At 43.5% G+C, this 19,740-nt stretch overlaps 1 long non-coding RNA gene across 1 annotated transcript; it reads right to left on the reverse strand.

The window, feature by feature from the left end:
- Positions 1 to 1,390: 1,390 nt before the first annotated feature.
- LOC307205851 lies at positions 1,391 to 5,569 on the reverse strand. The gene is made up of 2 exons (XR_013834117.1): positions 5,486 to 5,569; positions 1,391 to 1,960 (listed from the first exon to the last, which is right to left on the reverse strand). It is a non-coding gene; the product is annotated as an uncharacterized lncRNA (long non-coding RNA).
- Between the last annotated feature and the right edge of the window lie 14,171 nt (positions 5,570 to 19,740).

Below are 19,740 nucleotides of genomic sequence, written 5' to 3' on the forward strand. Positions count from 1 at the left end.
TAAGCAGCTATCCTATTTTTAAAAGACATCTTAAGACAGCCCTGTTTAGGGAAGTTTTTAATATTTAATGCTGTATTGTTTTAACACTCGATTGGGAGTCGCCCAGAGTGGCTGGGAAACTCAGCCAGATGGGCAAGGTATAAACAATAAATTATTACTATTATTATTATTATTATTATTATTATTATTAACATGGGAAGCTACCTTACACTGAGTCAAAATAGGGATACGAGTGGCACTGTGGTCTAAACCACTGAGCTTGCTGATCAGAAGGTTGGCGCTTTGAATCCCCACAATGGAAGGAGCTCCCATTGCTCTGTCCCAGCTTCTGCCAACCTAACAATTCTAAAACATGCCAGTGCAAGTAGATAAATAGGTACCACTGCAGTGGGAAGGTCAGTGGCATTTCTGTGCGCTCTGGTTTCCATCACAGTTTCCCGTTGCACCAGAAGCGGTTTAGTCATGTTGGCCACATGCCCTGGAAAGCTATCTGTGGACAAACACCGGCTCCCTTGGTCCAAAGTGAGATGAGCACCACGCACCACCACTGGACTTACCGTAACTGTCCAGGGGTCCTTTACCTTTTTTTTTTTTTTAACCTTTTACTGAGTCAAACCTTTGGTCTATCTAGCTAAGTATTGTCTACACACTGTCTGGAAGCAGCTCTCCAGAGTTTCTCTCCCAGCCCTACCAAGAATTGCTGGGGACAGTACCTGGGAGCTTCTCCATGCAAACCAAATGCTGTCCCATTTACTGGTCCTTCTGGGCCACCAGGGGTTTCCATAGCAGGTGCTGATGCTGGGCCTGCTACTCTGCCTCATTCAAAGTCCACCTACTTAGGGATTGCTCATTACTCAAGTTTACCTGTGCCTGGTCTGTTTGTTTGCTTAATCCATGCTCTTCAGTCTTGCTTAACTTCATATTATCAGTGAGCACCTGATCTGTCACACATAATTTATGCTAAGCCTGGGTGACATTTTACAGGTGTCCCATGGAGCTGTTGCCCATATATATATAAATTGTATTATATTTTGTGCTCAACGTACCTGGAAGAGCTGTCAACAAACACACATGTAACTCCTGTTCACAGGATTTTCTTTTTACTTTTCTTTATATTTTTAACAAATCAAAAAGACTAGGAGCTCTCTCTTTTTAATTTGAAATAAAAAATAGCAAAGAACCCAGACCCCACATGGACCAGTTGAGTGTGTGTGGGCTCATGTCCAAATTTATTTTGGAAGATTCTGTCCCAAAAGGATTTAACTTCCCATGCCCTCCAAAAAAATAATGACACCACAAGGCAGGAAACCTCTTTGTTTCAATTTCAACAGGACAATAAATTATTTTCCACAAGATGAATGACTTGTCAAATCATGAGTGTGTGTGTTTTTATTATAAAATATCATGTTTTATGTTTTCTTCCAGAATGGAAAAGAGAAAGAAGGACAACTGTGGTATGGCGAAAGGCAAAGTGAGACCTGTATATTACGTAATATCTTGCAAGCCAATTGAGCATCAATGCTGGGTTATCTCTTCACAGTAAGCATTGGGGTTGCAAAGGAGAATCATGTGGATTTGGACTAATATCAAGCACATTATGGACTGGACCAAAGGCCCATCTAGTCCCGTTTCCTGTTCTCATAGTGGCCGACCAGATGCCACAACGAAAATTCTGTAATCAGCACCTGAGTTTTTAGTTATGAGCATGTGGAAAGGAAGCAGTCCACTTTTGATATTGCCCCCACCAATTGCCTTCTCTCTTCTTAACTCCAGGAGATGTTATTTTGGATTCTGTGGACAGGATGGAGGTGCCTTCTTCTGTTGATCCTGGGAAGGTGAGCACGTTTTTGGTGGAGTGCAATCAGCATCTTGCTTTGGTGGACATTTCTGTGGGTTGTCTTGGCATGGCTGTGGGTTGGTTGGGCACTGGGATTGCTGGGAAGACATCCTTCAGAGTGTTCTAAAACAGATAGCAGAGATATTTTTTATTATTGCTTACAGTCTTATTCTGCCTGCCTTCCCTCCATCATGGAATGTAAAGTAAGGTACATGTGGTTCTGGTTCCAATTGGTAATCTCACCACTGTATTCCGCACTACCTGCAGTTTCTCTACTGTCTCCAAAGGCAGACCCTAGCAGTTAACATAGCAGTAATCTAACCTAGAGTTTACCAGACCATAGACAACAAAAGCCAGGTTATTTCTGTCCAGATAGGGTCACAGATGGATGAATACTATCATTACTGTTACTACTTATAACTGTACACTGGGCAAGATCAAGGTTTGAGGGGGTCCTGTGCAAAGTAACCCATTGATAGGTCTTGATGAGATTGCCTGGCACTGGTGATAACCAGGAAAGCTCCAAGAAGCGCCAATTGCCCAGTTCTAGGGGCTGATTTTTGATCTTTAGAAGCCCTGTGCAAAGTGCAGGACGAAAGAATGCTTCTAGAGGAGCTTCTAAAGGTGTCACTGTGCTTTGAACACAGCTTTCAATTGATTGGTCCTGCCTGCAAACATCATTTCAGCCAAGCCCCATCTTTACCTGTACAATACCTAATGCCATATGCAATGTCAGATATAAGGTAGGTGAGCGTGACTTGGCTGAAAAGTCCTTGTGGGCCAGATGGTAGGCCACTTCTCTAAAGCCAAAAACGATGTTTCTGGGTTTCTCGAAAGGTCAAGTGCTAGGTGTCGATTTGGACACAATAGCTAAGCTCTTAAAGGCAACAATTAAAAAAATCTGCATAACTAAAAACTGGAATTAAAGGGATCCCTCAGCAGTAAGCAACAGTTTGGAAGAAAAACACCATAATATCATAGTGATGATTAAATTAACACATTTTAGGAGAATCTGTAATGAGCAACCAAATAAATTTATGGAATCAATGGTTCTGGAACAACAAATACCAATACAATAAAATATGCATGTATTTTATACTAATGTGAAAGCATTATAGGTAAGGATGTCAGAGAATTCCAGCCAAAACTGACACGGGGGAAGAAATTGCCCATGATTCTCATGTTATTTGTAAAATATTGGATGCACAAGTATAAATCTCCTTTCCTCAGAGCACAATTGACTTCTCTCTCCCCCCTCTCTCTGGAAGAAAACATAAAACATGATAGTTCCAAACAACACTCATGTCTGTGACATTCTTTATCCATTAATCTTGTGGACAAACATTTCCCATTCTGATGAAAGATTTAAGAGGGCATTGCTTTCTGCTCTGCTCTGTATCTGTCACACGCAGCGTGGTTTTCCTCCTCCTGCAGTTCATCTTCACCAAAAACTACGTCATTCATCTCACTCTCTGCTGTGGTAAATTCATTTACATTGTGTTATTTACATAATGAATTGCATACATTATGCACACTAGGTTGTCTTCACATTATTCTACCCTATTCGTTTCAATGTAAAGGAAACATGATGCAGCCAGGGGAGAAACAATATCAACCATGTATCATTTGAGGACCGGAAACCACAGGGTCCTCTGAAACTAATCATGAGAATGTAAGAAGAGCTTGCTGGATGAGGCCAATGCCCCATCAAATCCTGCATACTGTTCTCACAGTGGCTGACCAGATGCCTCTGTGGCAAATGCGCAAGACAGACCTGAGCACAAAAAGCAAATTTCCCTTTCTGCAGTTTCCAGCAACTGGTATTCAAGAGCATTACCCTTTCTGTGTGTTTGTTTACTTGCAGCTATTTTACAAGTTGCTCAAATGTCTGTTGCTCGACTGCCATCTCTATTTATCTCTTTTATTTCATTTGTTGGCGTGATTTATATCCTGCACAATCAGGGCCAGATTTAGGTTTGATGAGGCCCTAAGCTACTGACAGTAATGGGGCCCTTTCTATGTCCAGTTGTACTTTGTCAACAACAATTGTCACTGGTTTTTTTGTGTTGAATATATTCTATATGGAAATTTATGGACCTAATAGGTATCTAAAGCCATTTGCACATAAAAAAAATGTATTTTATCAAAGTAATTGTTGAACTGAAATACAATTAAGAAGAAGTATATTAATAGTGGGACGCAGGTGGCACTGTGGGTTAAAGCCTCAGCGCCTAGGACTTGCCGATCGAAAGGTCGGCGGTTTGAATCCCTGCGGCGGGGTGCGCTCCCGCTGCTCGGTCCCAGCGCCTGCCAACCTAGCAGTTTGAAAGCACCTCCGGGTGCAAGTAGATAAATAGGGACCGCTTACCAGCGGGAAGGTAAACGGCATTTCCGTGTGCGACTCTGGCTCGCCAGAGCAGCGATGTCACGCTGGCCACGTGACCCGGAAGTGTCTCCGGACAGCGCTGGCCCCTGGCCTCTTAAGTGAGATGGGCGCACAACCCCAGAGTCTGTCAAGACTGGCCCGTACGGGCAGGGGTACCTTTACCTTTTACCTTTATATTAATAGTGAAATACAATTAAGAAATATAATTGAGAGAGACGCGGGTTGCGCTGTGGTTTAAACCACTGAGCCTTGGGCTTGCTGATCAGAAGGTTGGCGGTTCGAATCCCCACGATGGGGTGAGCTCCCAGTGCTCGGTCCCTGCTCCTGCCAACCTAGCAGTTCAAAAGCACGTCAAAGTGCAAGTAGATAAATAGGTACCACTCTGGCAGAAAGGTAAATGGCGTTTCCATGTGCTGCTCTGGTTCACTAGAAGTGGCTTTGTCATACTGGCCACATGACCTGGAAGCTGTCTGCGGACAAAACACTGGCTCCCTCAGCCTATAGAGCGAGCTGAGTGCCACAATCCCATAGTTGTCTGCGACTGGACTTAACAGTCAGGGATCCCTTTACCCTTTACCTTTACAATTAAGAAGTATATTTGGGGGGCGGCAAGAGAGTGGGGTCCTAAGCTTTAGCTTGTTTAGCTTATACATAAATCTGGCACTGTGCACAATTAACGTACAGTTAGGTTAAAATGGGAGTAACAAGGTAGCGAGAAACCAATCCAGCTGTGCTCTTCTCACATTCTGACCAGACCGCAAAGGTTTTAGATTCCCTGTTTGGGACATGACATAGTTCAGAGGTAATGCGTCTGCTTCACATGCAGAAAATCTCAGGTTTAATTCTGGGCATCTCCTGTGATAGGCCTGACTATGCCCTCTTTCTGAAACCCTGGAGACTTAGTGCCAGTCACTGAGGCAGATGGTTCACTGGTCCAACTCTGTACAAGGCGGCTTCACTATGCTCCCATCAGATTGACACAAAGCAAATGCAGAGAATGTGTACTTTACAAAGGCACCCACATTGCACCTCTATGCTGCTCTTATTATTAATTGAAGAACCTAAGGTCCTCCAGATTTTGTTGGACTATAGCTCCCATCATTCCTATCCATTGGCCATGATGGTTATGGCTGATAGGAGTTGGAGTCCAACAACATCTGGAGGGACACAGGTTCCACATACCCAATGCAGAGTTTATTCCAGCTATTCTTTCATCATCATTTTATGACCCACAAGGGATTCCCATGGTCAAGAAGACTCACCTGGTCTTGCAGTGAGTCCTGGAACAAGTGCAAGGCATTCGGTGAATGTAAGACTTTTGCGGAGACTGCAGATGCTTTTAAAGCCCGTCCAGTGCATGGAAAAAACCTTTTGCGTGTGGACAGTCAGTTCAACACCAGTTAAAACTAGATTTAATTACACCTTTGGCTAAACTTGTAATTTTTTTATGGAGAATTCCCCTATACCTGTTTCTGTGTCATTTATTTGGCAGTTATCGCAATATGGAGACCCACCCTAACGAAAATCATAAGGTTATGGTCCAGGTGTCAATCAGTCTTGGGAAAGAGGGTTGATGTTGCATGTTCTTCAAAGTGATTTTTTTAATGTACTTTACATTTTTACAATGTATGAAGGTCCTTTAGAGCCTATTAAGGCCTGAGTCCTCCATTTGTGGAATCTTTTGGGTTGCATCCAGATGGGAGAAGGCTAACTGAAAATAATGGGCATGATGAAGGTAGGTCCATTCATTTCCTTCTCTTTTTTGTAGACTATTTTATTCGTTTTATAGGAAAATAACATGTCGCATATAAGAAAGAAAATTGAATAAGGATACAGTACCGTCAAATAATTGAATCACTGAAGGCATCACAGAGGCTTCAATTATCTGTGACATAGCCTCTCCTTATGTAAGTATTGACATCACTTCTATTTACAAAGCTGATATATAGGGAAGGTACCTTGCCAAAATGACTGTATTTCACTTGATCTCTAACAAACTTTCTATGTTGCATTAATTTCAAAGAGCATGTTCTGAGCATGCTAGTCCAGACCAGGATACCTGAAAGACTTCCTGCCCCTGTACATACCCAATAAGATCACTTAGGTCATCTAGGGAAAATATCTAATCATGGCTCTGCACCCTACAGAATATCATAGGGTGGAAACCCCAAAATGGGACATTTTGTGTTGTTGCCCCAGTGCTGTTGAACTCCCTTTCCTCTTTCATATGTAAAGCAGCAACTATGGCTTGCTTCAGGCTTCTTGTAAAGATATATCATTTTTGCCCTGAAGCATAAGATTGGACCCTGTTTTGAGTCTTTTCTGGTTTTATTCGCTTTTAGATTTAAAAACAGAGTTTTTATACTGCTGCTATACTGGTTTTAGGTTGTGGTTTTGTTTCATTCATTCATTCATTCATTCATTCAGTTAATTACATTTGTATCCTACCTTTTCCTCCAAGGAGCTCCAGGTGGCATATGTGGTTCTCCACCACTTCATTTAATCCCCATAACAAACCAGTAAGTTAGGTTAGGCTGAGAGGCAGTGACTGGCCCAACTTCATGTCAAGTGAGCTTTGTGTGACTGAGTGGGGATTCGAACTGTTGTTTAAGAATATTGTTGACCTATAACTCCCATCCTCCTTGACCATTGGCCAGTGACTGGGGCTGATGGGAGTCCGCCAATATCTGAAAAGCCACAGGTTCCCCCATTCTTGCTGCAGGGTTCCAAACAAGCCAATATATATTTGTTGTGATGGAAGAGTTAGAGGGAACATCAGTCAAAACTGGACAATAACTTCATTACCCCTTCTAAACAAGAGTGGGACAAGAACAATAGGAATCTCCTCTATGTGACCTCCAAAATCTCTCCCAACCCTATAATTCTATTATTTCATGCCAAGTTTTAATAAGGTAGATGCAACATGCCTTTTCCCATCATGTTCTCCTGGTATTTTGAGACATCTCCTGCTGTTCTTCTACAGGACCCTTCTTAGGCTCCGATCCTGCAAGGGCTTCTGAGGTCCTCATAAAGGAGTTGTTCCTTCCTAACTACTTCTCTCCCTTCCACTACCCATTGTGCCATTCATGTTCAACTAGACGGTATCCCAAATAATGTATGACCTCAGAATCACCTTCCCTTACCCCAGGAAGGAAAGAACATGAAGCAATCTCATTCCCTGAGTCATAAAACTCCTATTCCTTTCCTTTTATGAGCCCTTTCTATTTCAAACTCTCTTGTTAAATTTAAGCCGTGTCCCCACCCTTTCCGTCTCCTTTGTATATATTAGTTGATTTATTCTCCATTCCAATGGGGACTGACATTTCTTATTACTATTATTTTAAATTTTTATTAGCAGCCAAGGTGATTATTATGAAGGTGGAGTTTTGCCGGTGAGATTATGCAACAAACTTGAGATGCACACATCTTTGCAAATCATGGGCCTGTCCCTCTTGGATCCTCCACTCTGAGTGCAAAACAGGTGTAATCATGAATCTTGCAGTCACTCCTTAGATTTCTTTTTTTTTCCTGACAGAGACAAGCAATTTACGGTACATTTAGGGGAGTGGAGTACGCAGGAGCTGCTATACATCACAGAGATGTTGAGGCATGTCTGACATGTGCCCACTCCCTTGTGGCCCCTATTCCTGTTAACATTCCCTATTTTCCAGTAAGATTTTAGTCAAGTCTCCCATACTACAATAAGATAACAGCTACAAAAAATAAAATACAAATTGAATAAATAGAATCCAGGGTCTTCTCTTAAGGGTAGTTCTTAGCCCTCACCGCCCAAAGAAGGTAGTAGCTTCTCCCGACTCTCACCTGGGATATTTCCTTTCTCATCCCAGCCTCTCACTCTGGGAGACTAACATTTCCTTGCCTCTTACCCAAGGTGCTCCATCAATCATCTCCCACCCCAATGAGTATACAATCCCTTGACCTTGATAAAGGCCCTGATCATAGTACTCCTACAAAAGAAAAGAAGAAGAAACAATTAGAAACAACAACAACAACAACAACAACAACAACAACAAAAAGAGATGGGGGAGGGAATAAGAAGGAAAAGGGTGAAAGAGGAAAAAAGACAAAAGACAAAACAAATCTCATCTCCATACGTAATAAAATTAGAGTATTTTTTTTCTGATCAGTTGCAATCAGATTCTGTACTGATCACAGTGCTAATTATGCAAAGCATTCGTCCTGACCAAGGTAATGTCTGTGGCAAAGCAGGAAGGAGAGACACACGACGCACACCCATATATTATTTACCTCCTTCTTGCTAATCCTCACTTGAAGTGTGCATTTCCTAATATCTGTTTTCAACAGCAATGACCTAGATGACTTCCACACAGAAGTCCTTCAAGATTCAAGGTGCCTTGTGGATAAAAACACAGATAATCCACTTTGAATGCATAATGTTTCAGGTTCTGTCCCTGGCAGAATCTTCAGGTAGAGCTGGGTAAGTTCCTCATGGGTGCTGCTGCCAGTCCGTGTAGACCATGCATGCCTAACCCCTGGCCCACAGGCTGGATCCAGCTGCCTAAGGCCTTCAGTTATTTGGCAGCTGTTTGTGTGTTTTTTTTAAAAGAGTGTTAGTGTCAGGGACCATGTTAATGAGGACTGCACTGAGGAGGAATGGTGGGAGCTGACCCCACCCCCTGACCCTGAATCTTCCCAGGAGCAGGAGGACAGTATAGATTTAGAACAGTGGTTTGCAGAGGGGCATAGTTCAGAAGGCAGAAACTGGGAAATACTGGGTGGGGAACAGCCAGCAGAAGAAACACTAGAAGAGAGAAGGTTACAAGATTCACAGTCTCTGGACAGCATTCACCACCCCATCCCCAAAGATACAGAGAGTTCAGAGAGTTTTAGAACAGGAAGCACAGAGGGTACAAAATCAGATTACAAAATGTAGGAGTGACATACAGTGGTGCCTCGCAAGACGAAAAGAATCCGTTCCGCGAGTCTCTTCGTCTTGCGGTTTTTTTACAAAATTTAGGAGTGACATACAGTGGTTACAAAATGTAGGAGTGACATACAGTGGTGCCTCGCAAGACGAAAAGAATCCATTCCGCGAGTCTCTTCGTCTTGCGGTTTTTTCGTCTTGCAAAGCAAGACCATTAGCGGCTTAGCAGATTAGCGCTATTAGCGGCTTAGCGGCTTAGTGGATCAGCTGATAAGCAGCTTAGCGGCTTAGAAAAAGGGGGGGAGGAAAAAAACCCTGCAGGAACTCACAAGACATTTTCGTCTTGCAAAGCAAGCCCATAGGGAAATTCGTTTTGCGAAGCACCTCCAAAACGGAAAACCCTTTCGTCTAGCGGGTTTTCCGTCTTGCGAGGCGTTCGTCTTGCGGGGCACCACTGTAGATTAATAGGGATGAAGGGGAGGGTAAGCCTTAAATGGGAGCACCACCATTCCAGGGAGATGCTTTCTTTTGTCTCTCGCTGTGTTTATTAAAGAAAATTTCCTTCCATTTGATCTGCTTATTTACTGCCACAGGGGAGGAAGCTGATATCCCGAAGTCTAACAGTCAGTATTAGAGTCGAGAACTAGAGCTTGTGAAACCAGGGTTCAGATACCCACTCTGTCATGAAGGTTCCTGGGTGACCAGTTTCCTAACCCACCTCATCCTTTCTTTTCTCTTTTTTTTAAATGAATATTTATTAGCATTTTTAAAAACGAGACAAAAAAAATGGACAAAAGGTAACAAAAATACAAAAATCCAAAACTTACAAACAATTAAAAACATATAAAATTTCAATTACTTATTTTCATTTAACTTGTTTCTCAGACCTCCTCACACCTCCCCTTCTTGTATTCCAATTTAAATTATTAGCTCAGCAAGTCCTTATTGCTTATTTCTCAACTTTAACTTAATTTATTTTAGCATATTGTTATTTCACTTTTCCTCTTTTCTTCCATATTCTCAATTTATTTTTGCGAACCTTATTTTCATTTATTTTAAACCATTTTAAAAACCAACTTTAGGTTATCCAAACTTAAACAGCAATATTTATACATCATCACTCATTCTTAGACATTTTTCCTAAAGTCGACCAAAATTTCCCTTCCACGGCTTTCCCCATTTTCATACAAATAGCGAAACAAAAATAAAAACAGAACAAATTATAATTATATACCCTTTGGATTCCCAAACTCCACCCACCCCCTTCCCGGTTTCAGTCCCCAACAAGTGTCCATCAGTCCCAATATATTGTTTAGCCTGGAGATCTCACATCCGAGGCTCTTAATTCTCTCTCAGTTCCTCTCTGCCGGTCTTTTTGATAGTCCTTAATGTTGAATCCCAAATCTCGGAGAGGCTCCGGCCCAACAGGATCCATGTTTCTTCCAGCCAGTCCTCCATGTTTAAAAGTAAGGCCTATGGGGTACTCCAAATCTTGTTTCATACTCCTTTCAAGTCCAAAACTCCAACTTCCTTGACCAAATTTCTAATCCTTCGGTCTTCAGATCTCCACATAAGAAGATCTCTCAATTTTCCACTCTCCAATTCAGGCCAGACTTTCCACATCAGGTTTTTGTTTTGCTTTGTTACCATCATGTCAGGCCTCAAGTTACAGCTCTCCTTTAACATCTGCAAAATTACAGCTCCTCCTTCCTTTTGTTCAGGGGCAACATATGTCTCCTTCTCCATAATCTCAAAGTTTCTCTGTTGGTCCAATTGGATAGGCTTCCTGTTTCAAATCCTTATCAGTTTCAACAAAGTTGTTTACTGTTAAGTCCAGAGTTGTAACATTTGTAGCCAAAACATCGATTTGGCCTTGTAACTTTCCCAGGAGAATGAAAGCTCTGTCCAGTTCAACCTGGATTTTCCCTCCTCCAGCCATTCTTGTAGTGTCCCTAAACCCCCTCTAGAGGGATTTTAGTTCCTTACTATTCCTTTCAGCTCAAGTCCAAAAATCAAGTTAGTTTGTATCAGCCCTTCCTTATTTTCAACAAATTGTAACAAATGTAACCAGCAGAAGCAACAAAAACAGGTTCTCTTTTTCCGTCTTGACAGCTAACTTGGCAGCTGTCAAACTCTTCAGAACTTCATCAACAGGCTCTCTCGCGGGACGCTCCCGGATCCGGGGGGTGGGGGTGGGGGGGTGAAACTTCAGCTCCCAAAATTAGTTTTTTATCCTCCAGTAAAATTTCTTATAATGTCAAACCGTGAAGTTAAAATCTTTTTACAAAAAAGAAAGAAGAGATTCTCTCGACCTTAGTTAGCAGGTCCTTTGCTTTAGATTATTTACAAAGAGGGGGGGGCAGACTTCCTTTTTAAACCTTCCCCGCTCGTTCCTAATTCATCAAAAAATTTCTTTAAAGTTCCAATTTCCATACTACTCACGGGTTGTTGCTTTTAAGTCCAATTGTTGAAAGAAAAAAGTCAGCGCTCTCCGACAATGGCTTGCAGCTTCACTCCACAGAAGAAGCAGTCTACTCTTAGCACCGCGCCTCACCCCGTCTCCGTTCCGGAGCCTTTAAAAAGGCTCCTTCGCAGATTGGGGGGGTGCAAATGGTGCCCGCCGAGTCACCAAGCTCACAGGCTTCCGCGCCTGTGATTTTTAAGGGTCCCCGCGTCGTCGCCGCGGCAAGACCCGATCCTGCAGAGCCAATTCCCTCCGGAGCTCGGAGGGAATCCGTCATTAGTCGATGGCGCTAACGCGGAAGTCCCCTAACCCACCTCATCCTTAGGTCAGGATGGGAAAAGAAAAGCTGGGAGATTTGCTGGCAGCCAATGTAAAAAGTAGAAAAGTTTTCCTCCCACTCTCATAATTCTAGAACTCAGGCACATCCAATGAAATTGAATGCTGGGCAATTCAAGACAGACAAAACTTCTTTGTACAGCAAGTTAAATTCTGGGATTTGCTCCTACATGAAACACTGATAGCCCCTGACTTGGATGACTTTGAAAGAGTATTGGACAAACTCTCAGAGGATAATGGGGTGATCAGTGGCTACTGGTCATGATTCCTGTGTTCTGTGTTCGCCACTGGAGGAATTATGCCTTTGAATGCCAGTTGCTGGAAAACACAAGCTGGGTGAGTGCTGCTGCACTCAGGACCTGCTTGCCAACTTGCCATTGGGGCATCTGGTTGGCCAATATGGGAACACAATGCCTTGGGCCTGAACCAACTGGGCTCTTATGTTCTTAGCTCTCTCTCAAACCAGCAAGTAGTTAGAGGCCCTTCATCTACTCTTCCACCACAGTGTTCAGTTCCCATGCCATGTGTGGTCCTACTTAACTCAACACAAGTAGGCTAACACACCTTCATTCTGGGTGTGGGTACAACAATCCAGTCAGATTTCCCTGCCTCATCTGGAATGCAAAACGTCATCCCAGGTCAGTTACCTTCAATCCATTAATGTTCCAAATAGCCAAGGAGCTCAGTGAGTTTGTTTGTGTTATTGACCTATTAATGAAAGGAATTAGCAAAGAGAGGCATGGTGGAGAGAGCACCTGGCATGCAGTGATCTTAATTGGCATGCATGCGCATAAAAATGGAAATAAGCTTTCAGCAGGGTAGGATGTGTCTGTTGCACACAAAGACAGAAAGGAGTGTCACACAAAGGTTATAGGAGGGGTGGGGAACTTGAGGCCCTCCAGTTGTTGCTGGACCTCAACTCTAATCAGCCACAGCCCTCTTGACCAATGGAAATGGATGATGGATTGTGTAGTCCCACAACACCTGAAAGACGCCAGGTTGGGAAAGTCTGGCTTAGAATTGAGGAGGAGAGACATGTGCCCCCCTTTAAAAATATGGGTGCTATTTATAAGGTAATTTGATGGGCAGTCAAGAGAAACAGCAAAGAACCCTTGTCTGCTTCTGTTGTTGTTATTGTTGTTGTTGTTGTTGTTGTTGTTGTTACAGTGGTACCTTGGGTTAAGAACTTAATTCATTCTGGAGGTCCATTCTTAACCTGAAACTGTTCTTAACCTGAGGTACCACTTTAGCTAATGGGGCTTCCTGCTGCCGCTGCGCAATTTCTGTTCCCATCCTGAAGCAAAGTTCTTAACCCGAGGTACTATTTCTGGGTTAGTGGAGTCTGTAACCTGAAGCGTCTGTAACCCGAGGTACCACTATATTATTATTATTATTATTATTATTATTATTATTATTGCAATCTGTTGAAGCAAAGTGCCTTTCAGCGACAGATGTGACAGAATTAAAACGGGTGATGATTTTTCCTGCTGCTGCATGTCTATGAGATGCTTTCACCTGTTCTTTTCTACCTGTTGTGTGGCATAAGAAGGGCTTGCTGGATCAAGCCAAATACCCACCTAGTCCAGCATATTGTCCCCACAGTGGCCAATCAGATCCTCATGGGAAGCTCAAAGGCAGGATCTGAGTGCAATGGCCCACTTGTGATTCCCAGCAATTGACATTCAGAGGCATACCACCTCCAACAGTGGAGGGAGAACACAGCCATAGTGGTAGTCACTGATAACCTTTTCTCATGCAACTTTGGCTAACATTCTTTTAAAACCACCCTAGTGGGTGGCCAGGATGCGGGTGGCACTGTGGGTTAAACCACAGAGCCTAGGACTTGCCGATCAGAAGGTCGGTGGTTCAAATCCCTGCAACGGGGTGAGCTCCCTTTGCTTGGTCCCTGCTCCTGCCAACCTAGCAGTTCGAAAGCACATCAAAGTGCAAGTAGATAAATAGGTACCACTCCAGCAGGAAGGTAAACGGTGTTTCCGTGTGCTGCTCTGGTTCGCCAGAAGTGGCTTAGTCATGCTGGCCACATGACCTGGAAGCTGTACGCCGGCTCCCTCTGCCAATAAAGCGAGATGAGTGCCGCAACCCCAGAATCGGTCACGACTGGACCTAATGGTCAGGGGTCTCTTTACCTTTACCTAGTGGGTGGCCATCATGACAGTGGACGCTGGGGTTGTGAACGTGATCCGTGCAGGAGGCACGTTCGCAACCACCAGTGTTCGCAACCCGCAGCGCTGCATCTGCGCACGCACGGGTCATGATTCAGCACTTCTGTGCATATGCAAAGCACGATTTAGTGTTTCTGCACATGCGCGAGCACCAAAACCCGGAAGTACACTGTTCCAATTCTTCCAGGTTCAGCACGGTGCGCAACCTGAAAATGCGCAACTTGAAGCGTCTGTAATCCCAAGGTATGACTGTACTGGGTGGGCAAGGGTTAACCTATGTGAGGAGGAGGATTTTCTTTTGACTTTCATGAGTCTTCCAATGTTCAGCTTCATTGGATGTTCCTGGGTCCTCATTATGAGAGGGAGGAACTAATATCGACCCACTTTCTCTCATATACATATATTTAAATATATATATATATATATATATATATATATATTAAAGTTTCTTCATAATACAGTATGTCCGTTACACAAAAGAAATTATTCAAAATATTCACTCTGGAATGACATCCAACTGATCTACTTTCTGTCAGGCAATATTTCCCCAATCTTCCAACCCAAATGTCTCAGATTAATTCCCTTTCCTCTTTACACAAAAAATCAAAAACGAGTTCTCTAATTGTTGTTATCAATAAATTTCAGCAATAGTTTTTCTCTATCAGCTTTGTCTCCAGTTAACGACAACAACCATTCCACTTTCTCCATGCCATGCAAACTTTTATACACCCCACCATCTCTCCACTTACTCCCATTTTCTCTGAAATAAAATAAAAACTCTAAAGATTGTAACCTTTCCTCGTAGGGGAGCTGCTTCACCCACACCCACCCCTGAAGATTTGATTGAATGGCTTCATCCATTTAAAGGTGATTGCTTTAAACCATTTCTGTGTCCATAAGAACACAAGAAGAGCTTGCTGGATCAAGCTAAAGGCCCATGTAGTCCAGCATTTCACAATGGCCAACCATCAGATACCTGTGGGACCAAGTGCAAGAAGACTCTCCCCTCCTGCAGTTTCCCAGCAATTGGTATACAGAAGCATTATGTTCTCTGACCATGGAGGCAGAGGACAGCCACCATGCCTAATAACTGGCAATAACCTTCTCTTCCACCAACTTTTCTAATCCCTTTTTAAAGCCATCCAAGTTGCTGGCCACCATTGCCTCCTATGGGAGAGACTGGCACACTTTGGCTATGCACTGCTTGAAGAACTCCTTCCTTTTGCCTGCCCTCAATCTTCCATCATTGAGCTGCATTGGATGTCTGCTTGCATACGTGTGACTTGAATGAGTGTGGAGGTGTCTAATGTTGGCGTGTTCATTAGTACATTCCTACTCAAAGTGGACCAAAGAATTATAGGCATGATCTAGAGATGCTTCTTCTGTCCACACCTAGCAAATCCCACAAACCATCTGGAACTTAATGCTTGAGTCACCCTCCCTGTGATCCAGGTGTAACTGTACACCTTATTTTCTCCTCCACCTGATTCACCACCGCCTGTTTCCGGAGGCATCTCCCTCTGTTTACATACCTATCTTCAATTTCCATCACGCTCACCTGGTTTGGGCACCCAACCAATGAGGTCAGTTACTCAACAGAGCCCTCCATCGGGCCAGTGGTGGAGTAGAATTTGTTTGGGTTGTGGGTGAGCTCCATTTTTCCAAAACCATTTTTCACAGTTTTCATCTTTATATTAAGGCTGTGCACCAGATCTTACCAGATCCAACCAGATCCTGAATCCTGAACTGCATTGGACCAATGAGGGTCAACTTGGAACTTGACCAAATGTGGTTCAGGAGGCCTCAGGTCACTCCAGGTTGGATAAGGTCCAGCCAGAATGATCCAGAGCTGTCAAAAAAAGTCTTGGGGTGAGGAAAGGGGGAGAAGGAGACTAGCAGGCAGCCTTTATGTGGGATCCTCTCTCCTCCCACAACCACATTTTAAATCTTCACTTCTTCAACGACATGACTGTGAAAAGTAGTGGAGACTCACAAAAGGGTAGGTGGCTATAGCCAATTACATTGCTTTCTTCCATTCCCTCCCAATTCCAATTCAGGAAGGAGTTCTGTCTGCTTTCATGTTCCATAGTGACCCATTTTCAAGCCCATGTAAGCTAGAAATGGTGAGGGAAACCACACCAGCACCACCAAAAATGTCACACAACTTCCTTCTCTCCCCTACATCATCCCTGGGACAAGAGAATGTTGCAAGATGCTAACTCCTCTTCTGAGTTACTCCCGTAGTCATGGTTCTTGGCACAGAGCAATTACACCCAACCTGCAATTTTAACCTTCCCTCTTCAGTTTGCACCTTCCCACGCCCATGAAGCATTCGGCGGCAGCCAGAAAACAACCTGAGTCACTCTGCCAAACGGCCCATTATTATTTTTTTTTTTTTTAATCAAATAAAGTAGTGGAAAAGATATATTTAGGACCCAGTTGTTCATAGCCAAGGTGTGTGTCAGGGTTTGATTCAGCAACAACAAAACCACCCTGCCCTACATCTCCCATTAGCCAGGACCATTGGCCGTGCTGGTTGCTGAGGCTGAAGGGAGCTGGGGTTCAACAAGCATGGATGGTCACAGGCTGCCCATTCCTGCTTTCCACCTCTGTAAGCATATTTAAGGTGTGATCCCAGATTGGTTGGGACATATGTCTAGAACAGGAGCTTGGAACCTTTGGCCTTCTAGAGCAGGGGTCAGAAAACTTTTTCAGCAGGGGGCTGGTTCACTGTCCCTCAGACCTTGTGGGGGGCCAGACTTTTTTTTGGGGGGGGCACAGATTCCTATGGCCCACAAATAACCCAGAGATGCATTTTAAATAAAAGGACACATTCTACTCATGTAAAAACACACTGATTCCAGGACCATTTGTGGGCTGGATTTAGAAGGCGATTGGGCTGGATCTGATCCCCAGGCCTTAGTTTGCCTACCCATGTTCTAGAGAGTGATGTATCGAGAGCCAGTGTGGTGTAGTGGTTAAGAGCAGTAGTCTCATAATCTGGGGAACCAGGTTCGTGTCTCCGCTCCTCCACATGCAGCTGCTGGGTGACCTTGGGCCAGTCACACTTCTCTGAAGTCTCTCAGCCCCACTCACCTCACAGAGTGTTAGTTGTGGGGGAGGAAGGGAAAGGAGAATGTTAGCCACTTTGAGACTCCTTAAAAGGGAGTGAAAGGCGGAATATCAAATCCAAACTACTACTACTACTACTACTACTACTACTACTACTACCACTACTCTTCTTCTTCTTCTTCTTCTTCTTCTTCTTCTTCTTCTTCTTCTTCTTCTTCTTCTTCTTCTTCTCCCATCCTCTCTGACAATTCTGCTTACCCCTTTCAATGATGGTGAATTACCACAGATACCTACCTTTGTGAGCGGATGGTGCTGTGATCTAAACCACAGAGCCTCTTGGGCTTGCCGATCAGAAGGTCGGCGGTTCGAATCCCCGTGACGGGGTGAGCTCCCATTGCTCGGTCCCAGCTCCTGCCAACCTAGCAGTTTGAAAGCGCGCCAAAAAGTGCAAGTAGATAAATAGGTATCTCTGGTGGGAAGGTAAACAGCGTTTCCGTGCGCTGCTCTGGTTTTTTGGGCAGCTTAGTCATGCTGGCCACATGACCTGGAAAAACTCTGCGGACCACCACCGGCTCCCTTGGCCTGTAAAGCGAGATGAGCGCCACAACCCCAGAGTTGTCTGTGACTGGACTTAACTGTCAGGGGTCCTTTACCTTTATGAGTTGTTCTTTTCCAAGGAAAGGGTTTTTATAAGCATGTGGGCAGGAGTGCCCAATTAAAATGGGATGGCAAGGTGGCTATTTAGGCCAGCACCAGGCCCTCTCCTTCTATCTTCTCTTTTCAGTGCCCTCTCTCCTTCCTTCCTTCCTTCCTTCCTTCCTTCCTTCCTTCCTTCCTTCCTTCCTTCCTCTACAGTTGGGTTCTTTGCTAGTCACCCTTTTCTGTCAACTGAGTAGGAATTTTGAGGGGAATGCGTGAAATTGCTTCATGAAATTGCTATTCATCAACAAAATCAAATAAATCCATAAATTTCTGCCCACTTCCAGTGATAGGTGCTGGAAGACATTTTTGGCACGAGTTGATCCCTGCTCTCAGGAATGTTGGTCCACCCCTTTATCTATTTGTTACTCAGTTACCATATACTTAGTTGCTATGTTATCACCTGCTCAATCCTTTATGAGCTACTCCTCACGTAGTGGAAACAGTGCTGCCCATGGACAAGTTATAGCTGAGTATCGATTTCCAAATAGGATGGCTTTAAATGAAGTTTAGACAAAGTCATGGAGGATCAGGCAATCAGTGGTTACTAGTCATGATGTTTTTATGTTCCAAACAGTACTATTTTTTGGATATGCACAGCTTGCAGACTTAATCTACTGTAAAGAAAAAGAGAACAAGAAGAACACATGTTTAAAGAAGATTGGAAAACATTTGTTGAATTCATGGGGGCCAATTGTGTACACTTGAAAATATTGGCAGCATTAAGATAAATTCAACAGTGTAAATAAGTTTTGATGGATGTAATAATGGAATACTGAATGGTTTAGTTTTTGCAAAATATGCAGAGATTTATAATATGCAAAATGAGCCATGTCAAAATAAATTAAAAAAATTAAAAAAATCATCCAGTAGCACCTTAGAGACCAACTAAGTTTGTTCTGGGTATAAGCTTTCATTTGCATGCACACTTATGAAAGCTCATACCCAGAACAAACTTAGTTGGTCTCTAAGGTGCCACTGGACAATTTTTTAACTTATTTCAACTTCAGCAGACCAACACAGCTACCTACCTGAAACTAAAATGAACCATGGAAAGAGAAGAAGGGAAGTCGTTGATATTTTAAGGATGTTTAAATGAGTATTCTAAATTGTAAAACAGAAAATTTAATAATACACACACACACACACACACACAGAGAGAGAGAGACTCTCTCTCTCTCTCTCTCTCTCTCTCTCTCTCTCTCTCTCTCTCTTTCTCACACACACACACACACACACACACACACCCTATATCTGAAGGAGCGTCTCCACCCCCATCATTCTACCCAGACACTGAGGTCCAGCTCTGAGGTCCTTCTGGCGGTTCCCTCACTGAGAGAAGCCAAGTTACAGGGAACCAGGCAGAGGGCCTTCTCGGTAGTGGCACCCACCCTGTGGAACCCCCTCCCACCAGATGTCAAAGAGAAAAACAACTACCAGACTTTTAGAAGACATCTGAAGGCAGCCCTGTTCAGGGAAGCTTTTAATGTTTAATGGGTTCTTGTATTTTAATATTCTGTTGGAAGTGGTTGGGGAAACCCAGTCAGATGGGTGGGGTATAAATAATAAATTATTATTATATTATTATTATTATTTTTCTAAAGAAAGAAGTGCAGGAACTCGCCATGAATGTCTCGCTTGTTCTCTTAAAATGGCAATGGCACCTACCGAAGAGGTGCCAGAACTGAGTTCTGGTGAATTCCGGCTGGAAAAAAAAGTCCTGCTTCCACGTCCACTGAAGACAGTATGTCTCTGAATGCCCATTTCAATGAATCAAAAGCAGTGAGAGTGTTCTTGCGCTCAAGTTCTGCTTGAAGGGCTTCCCACGGAAGCATCTGATTGGCCCCTGTGAGAACA

This window comes from Podarcis cretensis, assembly GCF_951804945.1.
Source record: "Podarcis cretensis genome assembly, chromosome: 16".
Taxonomy (NCBI): Eukaryota; Metazoa; Chordata; class Lepidosauria; order Squamata; family Lacertidae; genus Podarcis; species Podarcis cretensis.